Source organism: Convolutriloba macropyga, chromosome 7 (genome assembly GCF_964194025.1).
Source record: "Convolutriloba macropyga chromosome 7, txConMacr16.3, whole genome shotgun sequence".
In the NCBI taxonomy this organism is placed as follows: domain Eukaryota; kingdom Metazoa; phylum Xenacoelomorpha; order Acoela; family Convolutidae; genus Convolutriloba; species Convolutriloba macropyga.
Window position 1 is genome coordinate 4,554,181 of NC_134474.1, and position 24,274 is coordinate 4,578,454.

Sequence of the window (24,274 nt, forward strand, 5' to 3'; positions counted from 1 at the left end):
TCCTCCCGAACAGCTTAACTAAAGTATCACAAAGAATTTACTTACAATTTTTAGGAAATTTTTCCCCAAAGAGTTTAATACAACATTCAATCACAGCACAATCAATTTTGTCATATTTGTCACATATTATAATCATACAATAAGTCTACCTTCATTTTGATTCAATTTCCGTACGACTTGTAAGCGATGAATAATCTAGTTGGTGTAAAATACTCGATAAATTCTTTCCCATGAACATAAGTTTACAGTGAAGAAGTTAGTTATCAGAAAACTGCCCGGTTCGAGGTTTGGTTTAAAAAAATGTAAGATTAGCGGTGAATAGCGGTGAAAAAAAACTTTTTTCACCGCAAAGCGCCCGCATCTTTTAGCGTTGAATGCGCTGAAAGCGGTGAATTTTTGTAAGAATGGCGTTGAATTTTGCGGTGAAAATTTTTTTCACCGCATCCAACGGAATTCTTACAAAAAAGAAACTGTCGTAGAAGGGTTCGAACCTCCACCTCATGCGTGCCAACAACTTCGTAACCCACTGCGCCATCTGTCACTTACTGCATCGATATTTCCCGTGAATATAAGATAAGCGTTGAAATTAGCGCGGTGAATATTTCTAAGTTTTGCGATTTTAGCGGTGAGAATTTTTTTTCACCGCATTCTGCTGGTAGCCGTGAAAAATTTTCTTTCAGCGCTTAAGCGGTGAAAAAAAAGTTCACCGCTGAAAAGTTTTTTTTTCACCGCATTCATCGCACTGAACGCAAATCTTACACTTGTCCTCGGTTTCACCGCAAATCTTACATCTTTTAATGATTTTTAGCGGTGACACCTTGACCCGGGATGGTGCAAGAGCGCACATACAATTGCAGGTGAATTTGCCATAAATCTGCATGAAGTCATCCCGAACAGCTTAACTAAAGTATCACAAAGAAGTTACTTACAATTTTTAGGAAATTTTTCCCCAAAGAGTTTAATACAACATTCAATCACAGCACAATCAATTTTGTCATATTTGTCACACATTATAATCATAAAAGAAGTCTACCTTAATTTTGATTCAATTTCCGTACGACTTGTAAGCGATGAATAATCTAGTTGGTGTAAAATATTCGATAAATTCTTTCCCATGAACATAAGTTTACAGTGAAGAAGTTAGTTATTAGAAAACTGCCCGGGTCGAGGTTTGGTTAAAAAAAATGTAAGATTAGCGGTGAATAGCGGTGAAAAAAAACTTTTTTCACCGCAAAGCGCCCGCATCTTTTAGCTTTGAATGCGCTGAAAGCGGTGAATTTTTGTAAGAATGGCGTTGAATTTTGCGGTGAAAATTTTTTTTACCGCATTCAACGGAATTCTTACAAAAAAGAAACTGTCGTAGAAGGGTTCGAACCTCTACCTCATGCGTGCCACCAACTTCGTAACCCACTGCGCCATCTGTCACTTACTGCATCGATATTTCCCGTGAATATAAGATAAGCGTTGAAATTAGCGCGGTGAATATTTCTAAGTTTTGCGATTTTAGTGGTGAGAATTTTTTTTCACCGCATTCTGCTGGCAGCGGTGAAAAATTTTGTGTCACCGCATTCTGCTGGTAGCGGTGAAAATTTTTTTTCCACCTTATTCTGCCGCTAGCGGTGAAAATTTTTTTCACCGCATCCTCCTAGCAGCATAAATAAAGCTATAATGTCAAAGCAAAAATTGCTTCTTGTTCCGACCCTACTTGTTGGGGGAGGAACTATATACTTCAATGGGTTTTTTTGTTCAGACAATTTTGCTCGATCGATATATTCATCGTAGACAAATGTGAGTAGTATCATCAAAAAGCTCGTCCAGCGAAGAATTCAAATTAAAAAAAGTTTTTTTTTGAAATTCGTTTTTTCGAGGAGTTATCGAGGATTGAAGTTTTGCGTGACCACGAGATATTTGGTATGATTTTGTTCACTTTTAGTGTAATTTTTCTTCTAATTTAGATAGTTTCTATAAAAATAATATTTCAAAATTACATTTCACGCCGTAAAAAGAATCAGTTTTGTCTTCCTAATAGACGAAAGACATTAAAAAGACCAGTTCTGGTATTATAGGGAAATTCACTATCAATGAAAAATTCGAATTCTATTTGAGAGCTTTTTTAGAAAACTTTTCCCTTTTTTTTGTTTTTTAACTCATCTGGAGACTAGTCACTTTTCACATCGAAGTTCCGTTTTTGACAAACCTCATTTAGAGCCAAATGAAACCCAATGAACAAAAAAAAATGTCTTCAATGCATAGCTCATATTTTTTTGGCTTCGACTCTGACTTCGTAGTTTGAAACAAATTTTGATTTTCTTTGAGGCATTGCTAACTCTTTGGAGTCCTACGGCATAGACTCATTGACTAAAAGTGCAATATATCTCGTGATGAGCATTAAGTGAACATGTCTAGTGCTTTGAGTGGAAAGCTAATGGCTGTTAAGCGTTTAAAAGTAAGTTTTAACATTTTCAAAATTTTTTTAACATTAACCAATTATAAACCTTTTTCGTGAATTGTAAGTCAGTTTCAATGATGACAGGACGCCAAGTTAATCGGGCTAGTGGTTTTATTCTCTAAATATTGGTTATTTGACTTCAATGCAACAAGATTTCAATTTTTTTGGGTATTTTTGTATTAATGGTTCCTTTTGAAATCATATCGCATTAACCTAATACTGTTAGCTCCCATTGGCTTACGGAAGACCTTCAATGAATCATATATTAAGTTTTCAGAGATAAGCTCATGGTTTTAACGGCTTCGAAACTTTCTTCTTGCACTTTTCTACTGAATTTTTGGTTTTTTATTTCTTTTGTTGATGTTTTCATAGTCATAAGACTTATTGTGATCTCTTATTGATTACCTAGGCGTGATAAGCATCAATGTAATCTCATCACGGGTTTATTCGAGTGTATTTATTGACTTCCAATGAAATCTATTGAATTTACTGTCTGTTAAGAAGTTAAAGATAATTTTTTTTGAAAATCTTTTTTGAATATTAACCAATCACAAACCTATTTTCGTGAACTGTAAGTCAGTTTCAATGATGAGCACTAATTAATCGAGCACTAATTATTTGGATGAGGAGTTTTATCTTCTAACTATTAGTTATAAGACTTCAATGCAACAAGATTTCAAAATTTTATTTTTTGGGTAGTTTTGTGTTATTTGTTCTTTTTCTTTTGTTGCTACTGATACCATGGGCTTGTTTGGTATGGGCTTCCTATCGATGCCATGGGCTTCTTTTGTTCCTATTGAATCAGTGAGTTGTTGTAATGTCGTTTTGATAACATATAAAAGTTTGTCTTTGTGATCCTTTTGAGGCATAATTAAGCTTACTTACTGGCTTCCGTTGAAGTCTATTGAATTTAATGTACTTAATAATACGAGTTTCCTCAGAAATTTGATGGCTCTAATGTCATATTGTTAAAAAAATACAAGAATCCCATTGCTATTAAAAAATTAATTGAAAATATAAAAGTATTTACTGAAGCGTTCATTATTTAATGCCTTCGACACTTTTCTCGCTTAATTTTTTTCTTGAATTTGCTATTTTTGCCTGTTTTTTGTCTTTAGGTAGCCGTAAATTGCTGACCAGGTAGCCGTAGGATTGAATGAATGCTGTTACGCGCAGCAGTCAGTTTATAGCGAATAGTCTTTAAGTTAATGATTTTACAAACTCTCAAAGATTTTTCAAAGTTTTAATTTTTTGTTGTTCTTTTGGTCAACATGTAACCTATTTTCATCAGTGAGAGGTCCCATACATTTTCTTGTAATTCAAGCAATTACCTTTGTTCAAGGTAATCACTGATGTTTTGTTTGTTGGACAAAATGCGTTTTCATAAACGTTCTTTGAGTGGTCAATTTTTGTGTTTGCTCTTTTATTTCGGCACAATCAAGTAATAACCGATCCAAATGTTTGCCCACGTGAATTTATTTAGTCTCTCAGTAAAATTTTTTAGTTGAACTAGGATAAATAACAATTGAATTAAAAATACAATATTCATGTAATAGCTAATGATTTTAATGGTATCAATAGTTTCGACAGGTCCTATTGGCTTTGTAATTACTTTTTTTTTAATTTGTCAAGGATTATTTTGTTAAAATCTAATGATTTTTAAGACTTTTGAAATTTCTTGGTTTAATATATGTTGATTATTTTTTGAATTTCGCCTCATTTTTTGTTCTCTTTGTTACCTAGTCTCATTATTGACAAATTCCATATGATGTATAATTAGGAAAAATTGAATTTGTGTAGCTAAGTTTTTATCTGACTGCATTTTGACGTTGTCACTAGGTGCTTTCAATTTTAGATATTGGGTTTTTGCCGTGAAATTTTTTTTGATTTTGCTTATTTTGTTGTTTGTTTTCTTTCCCGTAGTCTCTTTAGTGGCAGATCTTGTTGGCGCTGAAATGAGGCATGTCTTTATGTAATTAAATTAATAGTTATGTTGTGTAACAATTTTTTAAACTCAAACATCTATTTTTGTTATCTCTTCATTTGGTTGAAAATTAAATCAAAAATGTAGATGAGCTGGGGTCTGAACATCATGTGCCAACGCACATTAACGAGCCAGCTTGTCGTATTGATTTCTCAGATTATCTATAAGTTTAAGTTATATTTACAATACTTTTTCGCCCATAGAATTTACCCAGCGTAAAGCGTCCAAGAATTCAACAAAACGCCTGCACGAACGGAAAATGCGGAGAAAATCAATGATTTTAGTTGTTCACTTCACTGTTGCCTACCAATTCAGACAGTCAAAACCTTTAAATCGGCATACAATGCGCATTATAGGGCACTTTATTCATGAGCGCCAATTTACATGTTACTGTGTCTTGTTTCTGTAAGTCTAATTAGTGACCGTACAGCTCGACTAACGTTGACCTATTGAAAAACCAATCAACTTTGATATCTTCTTTCGTTTTTTGAAACAAAGCAAAGTACCTACCCAGGCTGAGGATATGTCCAAACCGAAATGAACCGAAAATAGATATTGTCCAGACCGAAATGAACGCATGAAGGGGGTGTCGTGCGTTCAAAATTACACGGTCTGGAAACACGGATGAAAGCACGATGGTCTGGACATGAACGCACGAAGGTCTGGACATGAACGCACCATGGTCTGGTGACCGCACGATGGTCTGGACATGAACGCACGAAAGTCTGGACATGAACGCACAAAAAATTTTCGTGCGTTCATTTCCAGACTTTCGTGCGGTCATGTCCACACCATCGTGCGTTCATGTCCACACTTTCGTGCGTTCACCAGACGGAAAAAAATTACCTGCAGGGGTGCAGTGCAGATCCATGAAGCTGAAGACAGAGAGGGTTCCAAAACTCCACAAATCCAGATATTTAAAGTCTTTTTTTACGTGAGGTACATGAACATCTTTATTCGACCAAATTTTTTACCGCTTAAAAGTTTCTTCACCGCATTCATCGCATTGAACGCAAATCTTACACTTTTACTCAAATTCACCGCAAATCTTACATCTTTTAGCAATTTTTAGCGGTGACACCTCGATCCGGGCGTTCACTTTTTCACATAAAAAATTTGGTCACAATTTTGCAAAATTTTTAAAAGTGCACATAGAACAAATGAATATTGTAACAAAGTGTTTTTTATTTATTTTTGCAGTACCAACTGACACATATTTTGCTTAATACCAATAAAGCAACAATTAAGATTATAGATTGGTAGGAAACCACATAAGAATTTGTGTAACTGGACTAATTGGTCATAAAATTAACATCAAAACGGAAACTAGCTGTTATTGGAAATAAAAGTCCAGAAACCACGTTAGGCATAAGCCAGTCTATAGTTGGGTTTCAGACATTGAGGTGCAGGGCAACGGATCTCATAGTCAAGGATTCAAAATTGATTACAATATGGAGCATCAACCGGATAAACCAAATATTCACAAAAAATTTGGTTTGCTAATTTCTTTTTACGATTGATATAACTATGTCTAATTATTTTCATCTTTTCTAAATAAATGCATCTCTTTGATCAATCGTGCATAAACTGAAAACGGAAAACTATTTAAAATATACCGTTTAATTCGTTGTCTCCGCCGATGATTATTCCGACCAATGACTATTTCAATTTCAGTGTCTTCTACTGCTTTGCTGTTAATTGTTTTAAGTTTTACTTTTTAGTGTGCGTGACGTCATTTGTTCTGCTTTAGATCAATTGCGTGACTTAACTCACTCAAAAATGACTTCCTTACTCATTTAATTTCTTTGAACATTTACTAGTTAAAGATCAATCGTGTTCATCAAAGTATTTGCAAACCTTTATGCTCTAATTCTTGGGTAGTAGAGTCTTGAGTTTTTGATTTCGAACATTAATTTTGAAAAAGCTCTATCATGGTTTGTTCTTTATAGAGCGTACGTGTCTCAAAAAAATTACAGTCTGAATCTAACCCAAAAAGTCTAGTGGTCTAACAAAGACTGGTTTTCAATCTGTGTATCTTATTTTTGTAGTTTTTTTTTTTCAATTCCATGAAAGCCACAAGCGCCTATCTCGGCTAATTTCCTGCAATCTTCCGGCTATGATACATTAAAGATACTTCTCTAAAATTTTAATAGAACACACAGACTTTCAAATCTGCGTTAAAAGATAGATAACGGCAACTTGAAAACAGAAGAAGCCTGAACAAAATAAGTAATTTGGTTTTTGCGTTTTCCAATAGATAGAAAAAAAAGGTTTTTCTCGCGCAAAAAGTAGTACACATCCTCTTCAAACAAAATATCTAAAAATTTAAATAAGAGTGACAATGAGTAACCGTTATAGATAATATGCAGCATAAGGCATTTAACAATCCAACATTTTCAGGAAACGGTTTAAAAATTAGAAACAAATTAGTTGATTTTAGTCCTTCGCTTCACTGTTAACTCTGGCTGTCAATTTCTACTGTCTGCTAGTTCTGTTATGCAATCAAGAACTTCGAAACATCGACTACTATTTAGTGATTCTCCAAGTTTCGGTCGACTTCCTGATACCAGGAATTTTGGGATGGGTCTGCAACTTCGTCAATTCAATTTTGTATCAGCAAACCTTTTGTGAATCCCGGGTGGTTGTAGCCAACGTCATCCACCCAAACGGGTTAGAAACCCTGCACACTTTTTCAAATAACATTTTTTTGAATGTCTATTTCAACCTGAAATACAATTTTTTATTAACAAAGATCAATTTTTTATTGAAATTGATTAGCACTTTTTTTTCAAAAAGAACTCATATTAGACGCTGGCTCATAAAAAGTGCGCAAAGATCTTAAAATTGAATACTATTTAATGCATGAAAAAATGAAACAGGGGAAAACGCACACGCACACTGTTATTCTTCAAGATTGCGGTAAATGGTCGACGCTACTAAGTTGGTTTGAAAATAAAATGCGAGATAAAATTTGCATATAGTATCCATCAAATCTTAGCAGCTCAAATCTTCGCGGATGGTCGAAACCGTTCAACAAAATAAACTTTGATGAACTCGGAGACCGAAGTGCTTCGGGATTTCTCAATTCATGCTCAGCAGTTCTCTGACAAAAAATTATTGAAGAGCTGAAGACGTTGTCTGAGCTCAAAGCTGCAGCACCCACCTGAATTTTACACTAACACCTGATCCATTTCACATAATTTACAGCACCGGATCAATGTAAAATCGCCCTACAAGCGATAAACCGATTCGTCAACGCAGCCATCTGTGGAAGTTATGTTATTTCAAAAAGATTGCAACCTAATGCATCGCTAACAATATTAGCCAAGAAAACGCTGGTTTTTCTTTCAATAGAAGTTGGGGAGACAGCGAGAAGACCATGATTGAAGAGTCAAGTGAAAGACGCTGCCCCGGGGCAGTTGATTTGTTTCTAGCCTTCAACTAGGAGTCGGAATAAAAAGTGGAGCTGAGGCTATTATACTGCCGGTCCTTAAAGTTGAAACCCGAAAAATTTGGTTATATGCGGACCCACATGTATAATTTGAGAGTTCAACTCCTTGCTTCACTCTTTTCATATAGTCAACTAATAAAAAAAAATTTAAAGGAAATATGAATTAAGAAGTTTACGCCAAAAGACATTACTATGAACCGGGCACGGAGGGATAGAATATCACTAATAAGCGAATTGAATTAAGTTAAAGCAGCTAAAGTTTAATAAGTCCAATGTACTTTGTTGTTTAAATAGAAAATAGACGTAATATGTGATTTGCTCTTAGCTTAAATCTATTAAACACAGCGAATTCCAAGTGTTTTTCACTTCTGAAAACTCTACATTATGAACATGACAGGAAAAAAGTATTGAGTTCATCTCAAGATTTAAACAAAAGGAAATGATTTGGAAAAAAATTTTTTGCTGGTAATTTATATAGGAGTAAAAAAGTGCTGTATTGCAAAACTTCTGACAACTAAGCGCGCAAGCTCCTTTTATAGTTGTGGACTCGTGATCCTAATTTCGTATTGGAGAGAGATAGAAATGTGGACATTGGTGTTAATAAAAATTTAGTATTCTCGAGGTGATGAGCTATAATTACGCATAATGGTCTTTCAGTTCAGGTTTGTCCTCCTAAACTAGTAGTTATTTAAAACTACTTGGTAGCATGTTGCAAGCGACTCTGTTCAAACCGAACTCTTCTAAAATAATTGCTTCACCTACTATGGCACATTTATTTTCTTATAAACATTGTTTTATTATGCTCACGTTTCTGACTGTGTCGCATTTCAGTACATCCCATCCCGGTCCAAAGCTATTATTTAAAACATCAAACTTTACAAAAATACAAAATTGGTTAAGCTTAATTCTACAGGTACAAAATGTTTCAGTTTGAGATGCTGAACACAAAAAGTTTCAGTTTATTAAAGGCCATTGTTGGTTCTTTTAAATTCCTTTCAAGAAGAAATGAGGATATCATGAAAAAAAAGTTGTTCAAAATACTAAGTTCAAATTCTTGGTTGTCTGTTTAAAAGATGAGAACATCGTGAAGCTCTTAGAGTGGGACGAGAATATACTCGCTAACGTTTAGGATACACTTAATTTTTCAATCCATTAGTCTATAGTGACAAGCAGGAAAGATGACGAAAGAAAAAAAAATAAATGCGCACAAAACTATCAGAAACCTAATGGCGGAAAATTTTTCCCAATAAATAAATCAATTTAGTAATTCAGCTTTTCTAAGAACTAGCTCTTAAAAGCGTTACTCAGGGGTTTAAAATATTGACTGTTAAGAGATTAATTCTCAAAATTTTCTATATAATCTATTTTTTGAATACATCCAACCGAACTGCAATATAATTTTAATTGTTAAAAGGTAAGATAAGAATAAATTCGCATTGTTTAAAAGAGTTGCTTTTTTGCAGTATACGTAATTGGAAACGATGCAGACCAATGTCAAAATTCTTGTAACAACTATTTTTGGTTGAAAGTTATGGAAATCGAAATAAATTTTGTAGAATAAAAATTCGTTTCTGATCCTGTTGTTGCTACAACAAATCACCAGTTACGTATTAGAAGAATGAATATTCATTCGTATCAGGTTTTGTAGCTGTAAAGGAATAAATTGATATCTGAATTGGAGTCATCATTCTCGATAAACTTGAAGGAACAACTAATCTTACGTTTGTTCACAATTTAAAGTAAAAACTAATGTCTTCCTGCTCCAAGTCTTCAAGAAGTGAAAAAAGTCAATATTGCAACTCAGAATATTGTAGTTTAGAGACTTTACAACAAATGTTATTGAAACAAATGTTCTTGGAGGCATTTATCCAAGTAGAATCAGTAAGTTCAGTAAAAAATTTTTAACTTTTGTTATTTATACAAATGAGAATAACGAGCACCAATAATTCTATATCGCAAATAATGATCAAAAAACTTTGGAAATTTAGCTAAAAACAACGAATTTCCTAAATTGATAATAAAACTTGCGATCGTCATACCACATTAGGATTAATAATTTTAATAAAAATAATTTCCAGGATTAAAGCCACTAATTAATTTTTATCCGCACCGAAGAAAGATTAAGCAAAGAAAAATGCACTGAACACCAAAAAAACTCAAAACTTATTTTACAAGATTGAGTCCTCTTGATACATTTCGTTATTAGACAGGTACCTTTGCGTAACGTCACAATTTTCAAGAAGCTTCTTTAAAAAGTTCATGCCTTGAATACTGTCTGGTCGATTTTGCTTATTCAATATAACAATAAATGCTCTTCTGATAATTTGGTTGCTTTGTATTTATCTGCAAATTTAGGGCAATAGTCTTCGATTTTGTTTTTCTAGCATTCCTTAGCTGCGAGTGAGAAGTCTATAGTTACTTCTTTCTCATATACTATTTTATCAATTGACTGACAATATTCTCAAGCGGTTGTTAGTGATAACATGTATTTTTTGTATTTTTTTGTATAATTAGTGATAACATGTATCTCTTAAGTTTTTCATTACCCGGTTTACTTTTATAAACATAGAAAATTGTTACGCAAATCTCAAGATCTGTTCAATTGGCGGACATTTTTTGTTCCGAACCATTTCCGTTGAAGCCCAAAAGCTGTTTTAAGCATTCTATTCATTGTAAGTTTTACACTAGTTAATTATTTCTCATAGTAAGTAATGTAACTATGTTTGATTTCTGATCTTAAATGCTTGCTGTTCTTACTTTTAGAGCAGTCTTTAGGAAAGAGTTCGTTCAAGGGAGGCAAAGATTACTCACAATGATTGGATACATTTTTTTCATTAATAATAGGAGGCGTGAAATGGGATGAAAAATGTGTTATTGGTATTTCTTTTTTTATACAAGTGCGTACTTTTCGGTTGTAGAACGATTGATGGTTTCTTGCTTGAAAAAGGTCGTTTTAGTTATCTATGGATAGATAATTTCAATTTTGAATGAGTCATTGCAAATTATTTTTCCCCAATCTTTTAATTCTGATGAGGATATATCTGAGTGAGGTGTTTTTAAAATTAAATGACAAAATTTAATATCTTATAATACATTATAATACATTATATTCTGTACGTTTTTTAAAACAAATATTATATGGAGGACTATGATTATGTTTTGATACATGCTAGAATATTTTCATACCAAAAAGAAAAAAAATGATTGTTGGATCGTTTGTGTGTCCGAAACACAGTTTGTAATTCAAACAGGAGCGTCTTGTATACAATCTAGTAGATCAAGTTATGTATTGTGACTGATAAAGAACAATATCATCCTTGGTTGATCTTGAACTCTTGGAAAGTGATGCAAGGTAAATTATAGCCTCGATTTAATACTATTATCTTAGTATTACTTCTATTTTCTATACAAGATTTCTTACTATTTGGATTTGCCTGATTTTGTTGTAGCAATTGTTCCTCCAGATTGGGCTTGTTTCAAAACTTTTAGCTTATAAGGCTGAATCAACATATAGCCATACTTTCAGAAGGATGTTTTCTGTTTGTGATAGTTTGTTTTTTTTGAATCTAGGACTCCGGTTTTAGTAGGCACCTCTAGGTTGATAGTTTTAGTCTCTAAACAAAATCGGATCTGTTTGTTGCACTGGTTATTCTTCCTTTAATCATTAGAGACTGCGAGATTTTGTCTTTTGATTTCAAATAATTTTTTCCTCAATGTTTTGACACTTTGTTTTGTTTTGTTCTACACCCAGAGATTGCTGACCAAAAAATCTGCAATCGTTACAAAACCTTGTCCTATTAGGTCAGCCGACGGTGTTTGAGAATGTTTGTCTTGTAGCATCAATAGCGATCGCTTCATTGCCTTTGTAAGCATCAGTAAGGTATTGCGTTTTGAAATCAATTGCCATAAAGTTGTTCAACGCTGATGCCTTTTGTGACTATTTAATCCCTAAATCTCTTCATATCTGTACCCAGATCTTCAATTAATTTTGACGTGAGTTACGCTTGAAAACTAGTTCTCTTCCAACCAGATCAATATACTTTGAATCAGATTCTTTTGTCGAACTTCTATTTTTGTTCAAATTTTAGCATCGCTTTGAATGACTAATAATCTCACTCACCGGCTGTTCTGTGTCTACAATAGTCTATTTTGAATCTATGAAATCCGATATTCATTAATTCAATTTCTAGCCGGAATGAGTTTCCAACCGCTAGACTATATTTGAATTGATCTCTACCGTCTGTAAACCTCTCAACTCCACTGAAGAAACAGTTACTGTATGAGAACAACCTTCAGGAGCTACGAGAACTTCAAGCAGAAATAAAAAACATCCAGAAAGATTTGTAGATGCTATCCCTAAAAACTTGCTTAAAAAAGGAGGGAGGATGTGTCATATTGCAAAGATCAGAACTTAGAGGTTAAGTTAAATTTTTTGATATAAACAAAACGTTCTTGCATGATGTTGGCGAAGTAATTTTTTTTACTAATGGCAACTTGATTGAACCGAATCGTTGCTTCAAATTTGTCAAACCACCAGTTTATCAGTGTACACAAAGCAAGTTTGATCAATTAATTCGACCTCCCCGATATCACTGATGACCATAAAACAACTCGATGATCCTCCCTGTAGATACCAATGACAGGTTCTCAGGTTAGGAAAACAATCTTTTAAGTGCAAAAAACTGCACTAATACTTGCCATATATGGCAAGGGGTTAATCTTTTTCATACTTAAGGTATAAATTAAACAATATCATTTTATCTATTAAAGATGGTTCTGCAAATTTTCTTATACTGATACCGACTATAAATACATGTAAGTTTTTTTTATACTTTTAGGACATTTTAAATTCACTTATCAAAATAATACAACTCTTGTTACTCGTGCTCGGGACCACAACACAAACAAGAACGAAACTCAATTTCAAATGCGGCTTTGAAAGATAAAGGCGGTTTTTGATGCAGCAGTCTTTAGGAAGGTGTTCGTTCAAGGGGGGCAAAGAATTTTCACAATGATTGGATACATTTTTTTCATTAATAATAGGAGGCGTGAAATGGGATGAAAAATGTGTTATTGGTATGTCTTTTTTATACAAGTGCGTACTTTTTGGTTGTAGAACGGTTGATGGTTCCTTGCTTGAAAAAGTCGTTTTAGTTATTTATGGATAGATAATTTCAATTTTGAATGAGTCATTGCAAATTATTTTTCCCCAATCTTTTAATTCTGATGAGGATATATCTGAGTGAGGTGTTTTTAAAATTAAATAACAAAATTTAATACCTTATAATACATTATAATACATTATATTCTGTACGTTTTTTAAAACAAATATTATATGGAGGACTATGATTATGTTTTGATACATGCTAGAATATTTTCATACCAAAAAGAAAAAAAATGATTGTTGGATCGTTTGTGTGTCCGAAACACAGTTTGTAATTCAAACAGGAGCGTCTTGTATACAATCTAGTAGATCAAGTTATGTATTGTGACTGATAAAGAACAGTATCATCCTTGGTTGATCCTGAACTCTACTTCTGAACCATTTTATTAGGTAGCGTGTCCGCTTGGAAAGGGATACAAGGTAAATTATAGCCTCGATTTAATACTATTATCTTAGTATCACTTCTATTTGATATACAAGATGTCTTACTATTTGAATTTGGCTGATTTTGTTGTAGCAATTGTTTCTCAAGATTGGGCTTGTTTCAAAACTTTTAGCTTATAAGGCTGATTCAACATATAGCCATACTTTCAGAAGGATGTTTTCTGTTTATGATAGATTGTTTTTTTTTTTGAATCTAGGACTCTGGTTTTAGTAGACACTTCTAGGTTGATAGTTTTAGTCTCTAAACAAAATCGGATCTGTTTGTTGCACTGGTTATTCTTCTTTTAATCCTTGTTTGTTGCACTGGTTATTCTTCCGGATCTGTTTGAGACTGCGAGATTTCGTATTTTGATTTCAAATAATTTTTTCTTCCATGTTTTGACGCTTTGTTTTGTTTTGTTCTGCGCCTAGAGATTGCTGACCAAAAAATCTGCAATCATTACAAAACCTTGTCCTATGAGGTCAGCCAACGGTGTTTGAGAATGTTTGTCTTGTAGCATCAATAGCGTCACTTCATTGCCTTTGTAAGCATCAGTGAGGTATTGCGTTTTGAAATCAATTGCCAAAAAGTTGTTCAACGCTGATGTGTCAATTGCAACAGCAAAAGTAATGTCTTTTGTGACTATTTAATCCCGAAATCTCTTCAAATCTATAACCGGATCTTCAATATAGTTTGACGTGAGTTACGCTTGAAAACTAGTTCTCTTCCAGCCAGATCAATATACTTTGAATCAGATTCTTTTGTCGAACTTCTATTTCTATTCAAATTTTAGCATCGCTTTGAATGACTAAAAGTCTCACTCACCGGCTGTTCTGTGTCTACACTAGTATATTTTGAATCTATGAAGGCAGATCTTCATTAATTCATTTTCTAGACGGAATGAGTTTCCAACCGCTAGACTATATTTGAATTGATCTCTACCGTCTGTAAACCTCTCAACTCCACTGAAGAAACAGTTACTGTATGAGAACAACCTTCAGGAGCTACGAGAACTTCAAGCAGAAATAAAAAACATCCAGAAAGATTTGTAGATGCTATCCCTAAAAACTTGCTTAAAAAAGGAGGGAGGATGTGACATATCGCGAAGATCAGAACTTAGAGGTTAAGTTAAATTTTTGATATAAACAAAACATTCTTGCCTGATGTTGGCGAAGTAAATTTTTTGAATAATGTCAACTTAATTGAACCGAATCACTGCTTTAAATTTGTCAAACCACCAGTTTATCAGTGTACACAAAGCATAAGTTTGATCACTTAATTCGACCTCCCCGATATCAGTGATGACCATAAAACAACTCGATGATCTTCCCTGTAGATACCAATGACAGGTTCTCAGGTTAGGAGAACAATGTTTTAAGTGCAAAAAACTGCACTAATACTTGCCATATAAGGCAAGGGGTTAAACTTTTTCATAGTTAAGGTATAAATTAAACAATTTCATTTTATCTATTAAAGATGGTTCTGCAAATTTTCTTATACTAATACCGACTATAAATACAAGTAAGTTTTTTTACTTTTAGGACATTTTGAATTCAATTATCAAACTAAAAAAACTCTTGTTACTCGTGCCTGGGACCACGACACAAACAAGAACGAAAATCAATTTCAAATGCGGCTTTGAAAGCTAAAAACGGTTTTTGATGCAGCTGAAGGGTCTAAGTTTAGTGTTCTCGAACATATTATTTTGAGTGTGGAATACCATTTGTTCCTCTTGTTCTAGAGATCCCGGGTGGATTTTCTTTGAGTTGAAAGAAAACACTGAAAAGGTTAGCAGTTTTTGCTCACAGTAGATGTTATGTATCTCACGCTCTTTGTGTTGCATTCAAAAGATAGCTCAATCTGTACCAAATGCTGCCATTTGAGGAACTGCTGCGATGCTGTTTGTTTTGTCAAATGTTCTCAGTTCAAAAAAAATATAAATCTGGTCACCCAATGAGCTTGGAAATTAATTTCCGGATGGATGGGTGTGCAAGTAGAACAAGTTTTTTTTCCTTTTTGTCGAGATGGCAATATGACCATAAAATGGACGTAATTGACATTGGCATTTCAACATTGAAACTTTAATTGAAATAATTGTCTGTGGTTGACCTGACTGTCCTAGAAAACCAAGTCGGTTAATTCATTTTTTTCTGCATAAACTTGATGTTGGTTTTCCATTTTTAGGCAAAACCAACATCCATTGATGTGGTGCCCAAGAGGTCTAACTGATGCTTATGGTTTGGTTACCGATATACTGACCTCTACTGTAGGAGCCTTGCTCATGAGAATCGCTTTTTTTGTATACTTTTTTATGCCAACTTATGTCAATTCTTTGACTATTGGAGCTATGTCACTTGAACGTTATCTTCTCATATGTCGACCTACATCAGCAAAACATACATGGTTCTTCCAGCATCGCAAGATACTCTACTCCGTATTGACGGTGCTTATAATTGTCTTTCCTCTGTCAATTAGTCTAATCCGACCGATCTGTTATGTAACTCCGCAGCCACGTTTACAAAAATGCGTCCACAGAAAACACTATTTGAATTTGAAAGTTCTAGAGGAACTTAATTCTATATTTCAAATAGTCATGCAGAGTTATGCAAGCCCGGGTCGAGGTTTTGTCGACAAAAAATCATTTAACAATTGCGGCGAATAGCGTGTAAAAAAAATGTTCTCCACCGCTAATCGCTCGCATTTTTAGCGATAAATGAAATTTTGAGATTTGAAAGATTTGCGTGTTTTGAACACGCAAATGAAAGATTTGCGTGTTTTAGCGGTGAATTTCTGTTAGATTGAGGTTTTTAGCGTTGAAATTCTTATTTTCACCGCATTCACCGGAGCTCTTACAAAAAGAAACTTCCGTTCACGGGTTCGGACCCCTCACCTCCTGCAACAACTTCTTAATCCAATGCGCCTTCTGTCACTTAATACTATTATTTTTCTTGTGAATTTAAATCAGAATCAATAAACGGCATCGGAAACAAATGCGTTGAAAAGATGTAAGATTTGCAAAATTAGCGGTGAATTTTTTGTTTTCACCGAATAAGCGGTGAAAAAAATGTAATTCACCGCTACCAAAAAAACGGTTAAAGAAAAAATTTCACCGCTAAAAACCGCGAATCTCACCAATATTCACCGCGAAAAATTTACAGTAATTCTTAACAGTAAATTGACGTGAGATTAGCAGTTTTTAGGGGCAAACTTTTCCTCAACACTTTCACAGATGAAAATATAACTATCTTCATAATTTCAAAAATACTCGATGTTCCAGACTTCTAATACATAGAGAATCTCTCAATATGAGTTTGAATTGATATGGGTAAGGAGAGTGGATTCTTTTTGAGAGTGGATTTATTTGAGTTTTGGTCTCATTTGGTGCAGAGGTTGTATCCAGAAAACCTTTTTGTGAATTATATGCGTTGTTTTATTTAAAAAGTTTTGTGAAAAGTTAAAAGTCTTCAACCGGTCTGTTGGTTGCTGCAAAAATAAATAATAACAGGGATACTCTGTAATGAGTGTTCGTACTTAATGTTTCGACCCCGCATATGCACAATTTTGGCTTGATTATCCACCAAATGAGTAAGAAACAAATTTTTAAAAATCTCTAAAATAATTAGTATTTGAATTAAAAAAAACTGCTTTGAATTCAAAATAATTAGAAAGGTTTACAATGCTAGAATAGTGGGCAGATCAAAACTGCCACTATTTGCGTCAACTATTTTGTTTCAATTCATTATGACATATTTTTATCTAATTGTTTACCAAAAGAGGAAACGAAAGAACCCCTTCAGGAAATTCATATACTCTTCAAAACTAATTGGTGTATCCACTTAAAAAATTTAAACCACGAAGCAAACTATCCCAGAAAAACTTCAAATAAATAAATAAATAGGTCTATTTTTATCCATAGGTCTCTGCTAAGACGGCAATTATCCAGAATTTATCGTACGACTACAAAAAGAAAGACAAATAGAGAAAAACAAAAGATTCCATTAAATTCTGCTAGGGGACGGTGTCGACGCAGTTAACAATCATAATCTATTCACTAAAAAACTGATGCGTTCAGTTGTACCCCTTTTTTAAACAACAATAATGCGATTTCTGAACTCTCAATAATGTGACCAGAAGGAAAAACTCACAGACCGGAATATGTGTTTCGATAGAAACATATGCTCATTTAGCTGTGAAATTTTGTGTAGTTTGCGGTTTTTAACTTTTTTGACCTCTCTCTCTCTCTCTCATTGCATTTATTGCATCTTTCTTCTGCAATATTTTCCGTGGTAATTATATTTGTTGAATTTGGCAATGAATATTTGTAAGAATTGCGGTTCTTACTTCAGAAGTTTTGTTCACCGCTATCCCAACAACCTTTTTGGCATTATTTTCTGTGGTGAAGATAATTAATAAACTTAGCGGCGAATTTTTGCGAAGATTTGCGATTATATAAGCTGTGAACTATTTTTTCTCAACCGCCTTCACCGCATTCATCGCAAATCTTACATCTTTCATCGCAAATCTTACATTGCAAATCTTACATATTTTCACAGTATTCACAGCAAATCTCACGTTTTAAGTTATCTTTAGCATTGACACCTCAACTCGAGAGACTCCAAATGTATTGGGTTGTCTGTTGAGTCTCACTGCACAAATTTTGATTTTAAATGTCTCCTGTCCATGGGGATTTGTCTTTTAAAACGACAATTTGGATCTCTTCCTTTTGTGCCCCAGTACGTCATGATACCCCACCCGGGGCGAGGTTTGGTACGAAAAAAAATTTAAGATTAGCGGTGAATAGCAGTGAAAAAAAAATTTTTTTCGCCGAATTCTCCGGATTTCTTACAAAAAAGAAACTGCCGTACACGGGTTCGAACCTATCACCTCCTGCATGTCAACAACTTCTTATTCCAATGCGGCATCTGTCACTAACCTCAATGATATTTCATGTCAATTGAGGATAAGCGTAGAAATTAGCGGTGAGTTTTTGCAAGATCTGCGATTTTAGCGGTAATTTTTACCGCATTCTGTTGGTAGGGGCGAAATATTTTTTCACCGCATTCTGCTAGTAGCGTTGAAATTTTTTTCACGGCATTCTGCTGGTAACGTTGACAAATTTTCTTTCTCCGCTTAAGCGGTGAAAAAAGTTTCACCGCCTAATTTTTTTTCACCGCATTCGTCGCATTGAGCGCAAATCTTACCCTTGTTACTCAAACTCATTAGCGATTTTTAGCAGTGACACCTCGACCCGTGCAAATAAAGAGCATTATGTAAAAACATAGCACATGCGTCTGGGGTAGCAAATAAAATGCACCCACTAAGCTAGGGGGGGGGGCATAAACGGAAAAGATCTGACAATCTTTTTTATATATGAATGATCCGCAAGTTTTGTTCATGACTAGCCTTGACTCTTTGCAGAGCCGTAAAGAACATAATACAATAAATGTCTCAATAATTATTTAATTGTATTTAATAAATTGAACAGCAAGGTTTTGAGAGCTGCTACCGCTGTGATTACAAAGAGACAAAAATATAGTTTTTCCGCGTGAAAACATTTCAATTCAAGGGATGAAAATTTTTCTGAACAACTGAGATGTATGGCACTGCCCTTGCATCAAAAAACTTTTTTACTTCTTTTCCAATAATATCGATACTCTTTTTTATTACAAAATTTCACCATAATGAAACACGCGGAACATTCCCGGTGTTTTTTAAGATTCACTGTAACCAATTATGAATATCGCAAAACATTATTGTAATTTACATTGAAATTAGAGTAACCGTTATAAGAAACTTGGACAAAAGATCTAATAAGTCCATAATAATAGTTTAAACAAATAACTTGAAATTTTTTAGACATTTTTTACAATGTTAAGCAGTCAACCGGGTGTTAGTCTGCTCGAGTTATGCCACAAAAAGATAGTTGAGTCAAGGTACATAAAATGAACACTGCTTTGAACAAAAAGAATTGTGTAGGCTGATGTATGGCAAATAAATACGAGGTTTGGTTAAAAATTAATGTACAATTAGCGGTGAATAGCGTTAAATAAATCTGTTTTCACCGCAAAGCGCCTGCATCTTTTAGCGTTGAATGCTTTTTGACAGTGAGGAAATTTTGTAAGATTAGCGTTGAATTTAACGGTGAATATTTGTAAGATTTGCCATTTTAGCGGTGAAAAATTGAAAAATCTCCGCGTTTTTTTACCGCATCGTAACTCATGGTAACTCGTGGCAAATTTTTACCGCATTCTGCTAGTAGCAGTGAAAAATTTGCTTTCACTCTTTAAGTGGTGAACGAAAGTTTCTGACCACTGCCAATAAAATGCGGTGAAAGAAAGTTTCATCGCTAACAGCAGAATGCGGTGAAAAAAATTCGTTGCTATCAACAGAAAATTTTTTACATCAATTTTTTGCATTGCCAGATCCATCACCCGAGCTAGTTTTTTGTCAAAGACAAACCAAACAGCTGCAGATATAGTTGCTGAACTTTCAGTCTGAACTTTTAATGAACCAAACATTTCACTTAATCAGCGTTTACGTTGCACTCAGTAATTTTCTGCTGTAACTAAGTGCTTTCAAAGCAACGTCAACTTTTTTTAAGTTACCTGAACCAGCTCCCAAGCTAGATTTTTGTCCACGACATTCCAGACAGCTGCAGTCTTTTTTAGTAAGCTTTTATTCTCAATTTTAAAATGACCCAAACATTTTGCTTACTCGATTTTTACGTTGCAGTTATAAATTTACAAAAAACAAGAGCTAGGAAATTCTAATAGCTCTCGGTTTATCTTTACTTAGAAATAAACCACAGGATCAAAAGCTTCAATTCATTATCAACAATTCCATTTGAAATTAAGAAAACCAGAACAAATTCGCAAAAATTACAAAAATGAGCCTTTCGAAAACTATCAAAAAAATTGAGTAACAAAATTCAAGAACAATATAAATCAAATTACAAGTTCAATCAGATCAGTTTATAGTTTAACAATACAGAAAAACGGCAAAAAACGTTTTGTTTTGTATTCAATTTCTATTCAACGTCTTCAAACAATTTTTGCGTTTCTTGTTTGAAGCAACCACTGTTTGTACTCACCTTCTTGTTTGATTTTCTTCACAATAACAACTTCTTCAAATAACTTCTTGTCTGCACCATTATCCTTTGACCTGAGTTCTGTTTTTTGGAAACACAGCCTTGCGTTCGAAAACGTTAATTTCCGTGTTAATGCAGTTCACAAATCACATTTTTCTAGACTTTTTAGATTAATTTTGATAACTAAGTCATAAGTAAGTTAACTTTCAAATTAAAGAACAAACATCCATCAAAATGGCATTAACTGTTTTGGAACAAATGAATTTGACTCCAACTACGTCTGGAAATCTTTTGACTATATGACGCTTAGCAGTAGTTACGTTTGCTGCCAAAAGATTTCCTAAGTGTAACGCAAATCTATGTCCAATTGTTGATTTTTCCTGAATTTTGGTTTAACTGAAAAATTTGGGAATAGTTCCTTTAAACGACTTGACATAATTTTCTTTTTCCTTTTTTTGTGAATGGATTCTGGCCAGCAATTTGCTCCGCAATTCCGAATTGACATCCATAAAAAACATATAAAATGAAAAAAAAATTCCAACTTTTTTAAAAGAGTCACAACAGACGTCTTTGGCCTTCCATGGATTTAAACAGGGATGGACTTATAAAATACGCAAACGATTCAAAGTCTGCACCATGAAACTTTTTCGTCTCTCTGAGTCTTTCCTATCTTGAAAGAGCCAGAGCCTGTATCATTTCCCAATTTGTCCGGACAGATTTTGTCATAAGAATTTTTCAACGAGCAGAAAAATTTTTAAAGAGCCAAGAAACTGTAAATGAGAGAATTTCAACAATTATTAAAAATTTGCTGAATTTTTTCACCAATTTGTGGTGGAGAAGTTGTGTTGTTAGGGCAAAACTAATTGAAGCGACTTGACTACGTTCATTGCACAATCTTCTTTTGAAAACGAGAAGTCTATTAATATTGATTATTTGCCTACTACCAAGGAAAAAGTTACGACAACTTGACTTTTTTAGGGTTGTGAAGTAATTTTTAAATACTGTACTTGTGGTCCAAAACATCAAGAACGAAAACTAACATCGTCCTGGCTAATATGCTTATCTTCTATCCATCAGCTGATTATCTGTCCACAAGGCGAACCTCGATCGACATCAAGTTTAACATAATTTCTTTTTTTTAATTTCGAGGTTGTTGTTTATTCAGTGCTTTTCTTGCATTTTTTAAACAGTTATTCAACTGTAGAAACTTTGTAACATTAGAGTTGAATTGAGCGGTTAAAGTTTTGTAAGATTTGCGAATGAACCAAAGCCTGTATCATGTCCCATTTTGTCCGGACGGATTTTATCATAAGATTTTTCAACGAGGAGCGAAAGAAATTTTTAACGAGCCAAGAAACTGTAAATGAGAGCAATTTCAACAATTATTCAAAATATAATCAATTTTTGCACAAATTTGTGATGTACGTGTTGTATCGATAGGGCAAAACTAATTGAAGCAACTTGACTACGTTCATTGCACAATCGTTTTTTGAAAACGAGAATTCTGTTGATATTGATTATTCGCCTACTTCGAAGGAATAAGTCACGACAACCTAAATTTTTTCTTAAGTAGTCTTTAAATTTTGTACTATATCCATAAGCTGATTATCTGTCCACAAGGCGATCCTCAATCGACATAATGTCAGACATATTCTATACACTTTTTTTTATTATTCGAGGTTAATGGTTATTCAGCGGTATTCAGGCATTTTTCTAAACAACTAATATTAAACTATCATCGAATTCATCGCAGTGACCTCAAATCTCACACTTTTTGATCAAATTCACCGCAAATCTTTTAGCGATTTTTAGCGGTGACATCTCAACCCGGGAAATATTTGATTCCGAAGGTTGCGTTTCAAAAATTTGCAAAAGGTTTGTTTTTTTGATCAATTGTGTTTACCCTTTTGACCAATTCTGAACACATATGGGCTTTGTGGTATGGTGGCATCAGAAAAATTATTTACCGTGTAAATTTCTTGGCAATTAGGGTGAATTTAGAATAAGTTTATTCACAGCTAGGGGAACAAAAGCAAAGTTGTTTCATCACGTTGTTTCTTGTGAGCGCTTTCTCCACCAGATTTCTTGTTGTTTAAATCCAGGAATGACTCAATTGAGAATTTTGCAAGGTACAACGATTCTTGACTCCTACAGTATCTGTGTCATTTCTTGTAAGGAAGTGAATCCCACATTTCGTTGGTTTCTCGTATTTCAGCATATTTTGCGAAATGAGCGAAAATGCGAATTTCACCGAACAAATTGCCATTCTTTTGTCGCTAATTCCGGCGGAGAATTCTAGCGACGATAGCACTGCAAAAATTGGCCACCAATCCCCAAATCGCGTCGCAATACTTTGCAACAGTTTTACCATTCCTTTGTCATCTCTGGTTTACTAAGTATTCAATTTTTGAATTGTTACGTTGGTTATTATCTCATCCTACTTGATATCATGAAAATCCCTCAGTTAAAACAAAACACCCTTCTGGAAAAAATCATTAAAATAGTTAGCTGCCGACATCACAATAGCGGAAAAAAAGACTAGATCAAAGGATTAAAATCAATTAGACTTGTCGCTAGAATTCATACACTGAACAATGCATAACTAGCGACCCATATACCCAAAATTGATCTCATCAATCTTTTTCACGCTCGCCTACTTTCTTGATCTTAATAATTGTGCGTAAATTACAATAGTAAAAGAGCAATTTGCCGAGTATCTATAACGATTGCATTGTAATGATTACACGTCCATTTATTTTCCATATTTACATGACAAAAGAACCCCAAATGTGTTTCTCATAACCGAATGATGAAAAACAAAAGGATCTGGCAATTGATTGACAAAATTTAAAAATGATTTAATAAATTACTAAAAATAAATAATTAATTATAAATAATAATTAATAATGATAAATATTTTTCTGATTTCGCGATGAAAAAATTTGTTTTAAATGAGCGCTGAAAGTCTCGTAGTACGAATTTTCCTTTGCCCCTTCAGAAATAGAATCATAAACGCAATATATATATGCTCTGACATACCACGCATTTGATCAATACGTACGATAAAAAAATGTTTAAAGGGTTATGCGGTTAAATAACAACCATTCTAGTCCATTCCGAACGAAAGTTGACTAACAGAAACAGCTTAGTGAGCTTCGACCGTCCAATGCAATTTTTGCAACAATTCATCCATTTTATGAGCAAATGATTAATTTTTTGGATGCAGACGCTAGCAAAATTTTACTAGAAAATTTAAACAACCATTGTGTAACCAAGTAATTTAAGCTGAGCATTTTTATATTATGAGAAAAATCATGACAGCGCTTCTTGAGGTTAATTTATTGCAAAAAATTTATTTTTTCTTAAACAGTACAAATTATTTAGTCTATTTGGGAAAAATTGAGTAACTAAAAGCACACTACGCTTAATTTGACTTGTCCCAAGCTTATAATAAAAAAAAACGAGTTCTGTTTCATTTAATGCAAAAAATACTCTTTTGACCAGAATTCTGATAATTTTTGAAGCAAATTTCATGCACTGAATGCTACAACTAATCGATTTTTGATTCAAAATGAAACATTTTTAATGCCAACCTATGGCCATTCATGTGGCATCAGAAAAGATTGACTGAACGGCAAGAATTTTCCATTTCTTTTCTTCACTGCTTCCTTCCTCTAAACACGACAAAACCAAAAATATTTTTCGAATTTTTCTA

General features: G+C 33.8%; 1 protein-coding gene across 1 annotated transcript in view; it reads right to left on the reverse strand.

The window, feature by feature from the left end:
• Positions 1–24,274, reverse strand: part of LOC142342482 (uncharacterized) — an 89,189-nt gene that overhangs the window by 47,373 nt on the left and 17,542 nt on the right. The gene's annotated exons all lie outside the window — the stretch shown is intronic.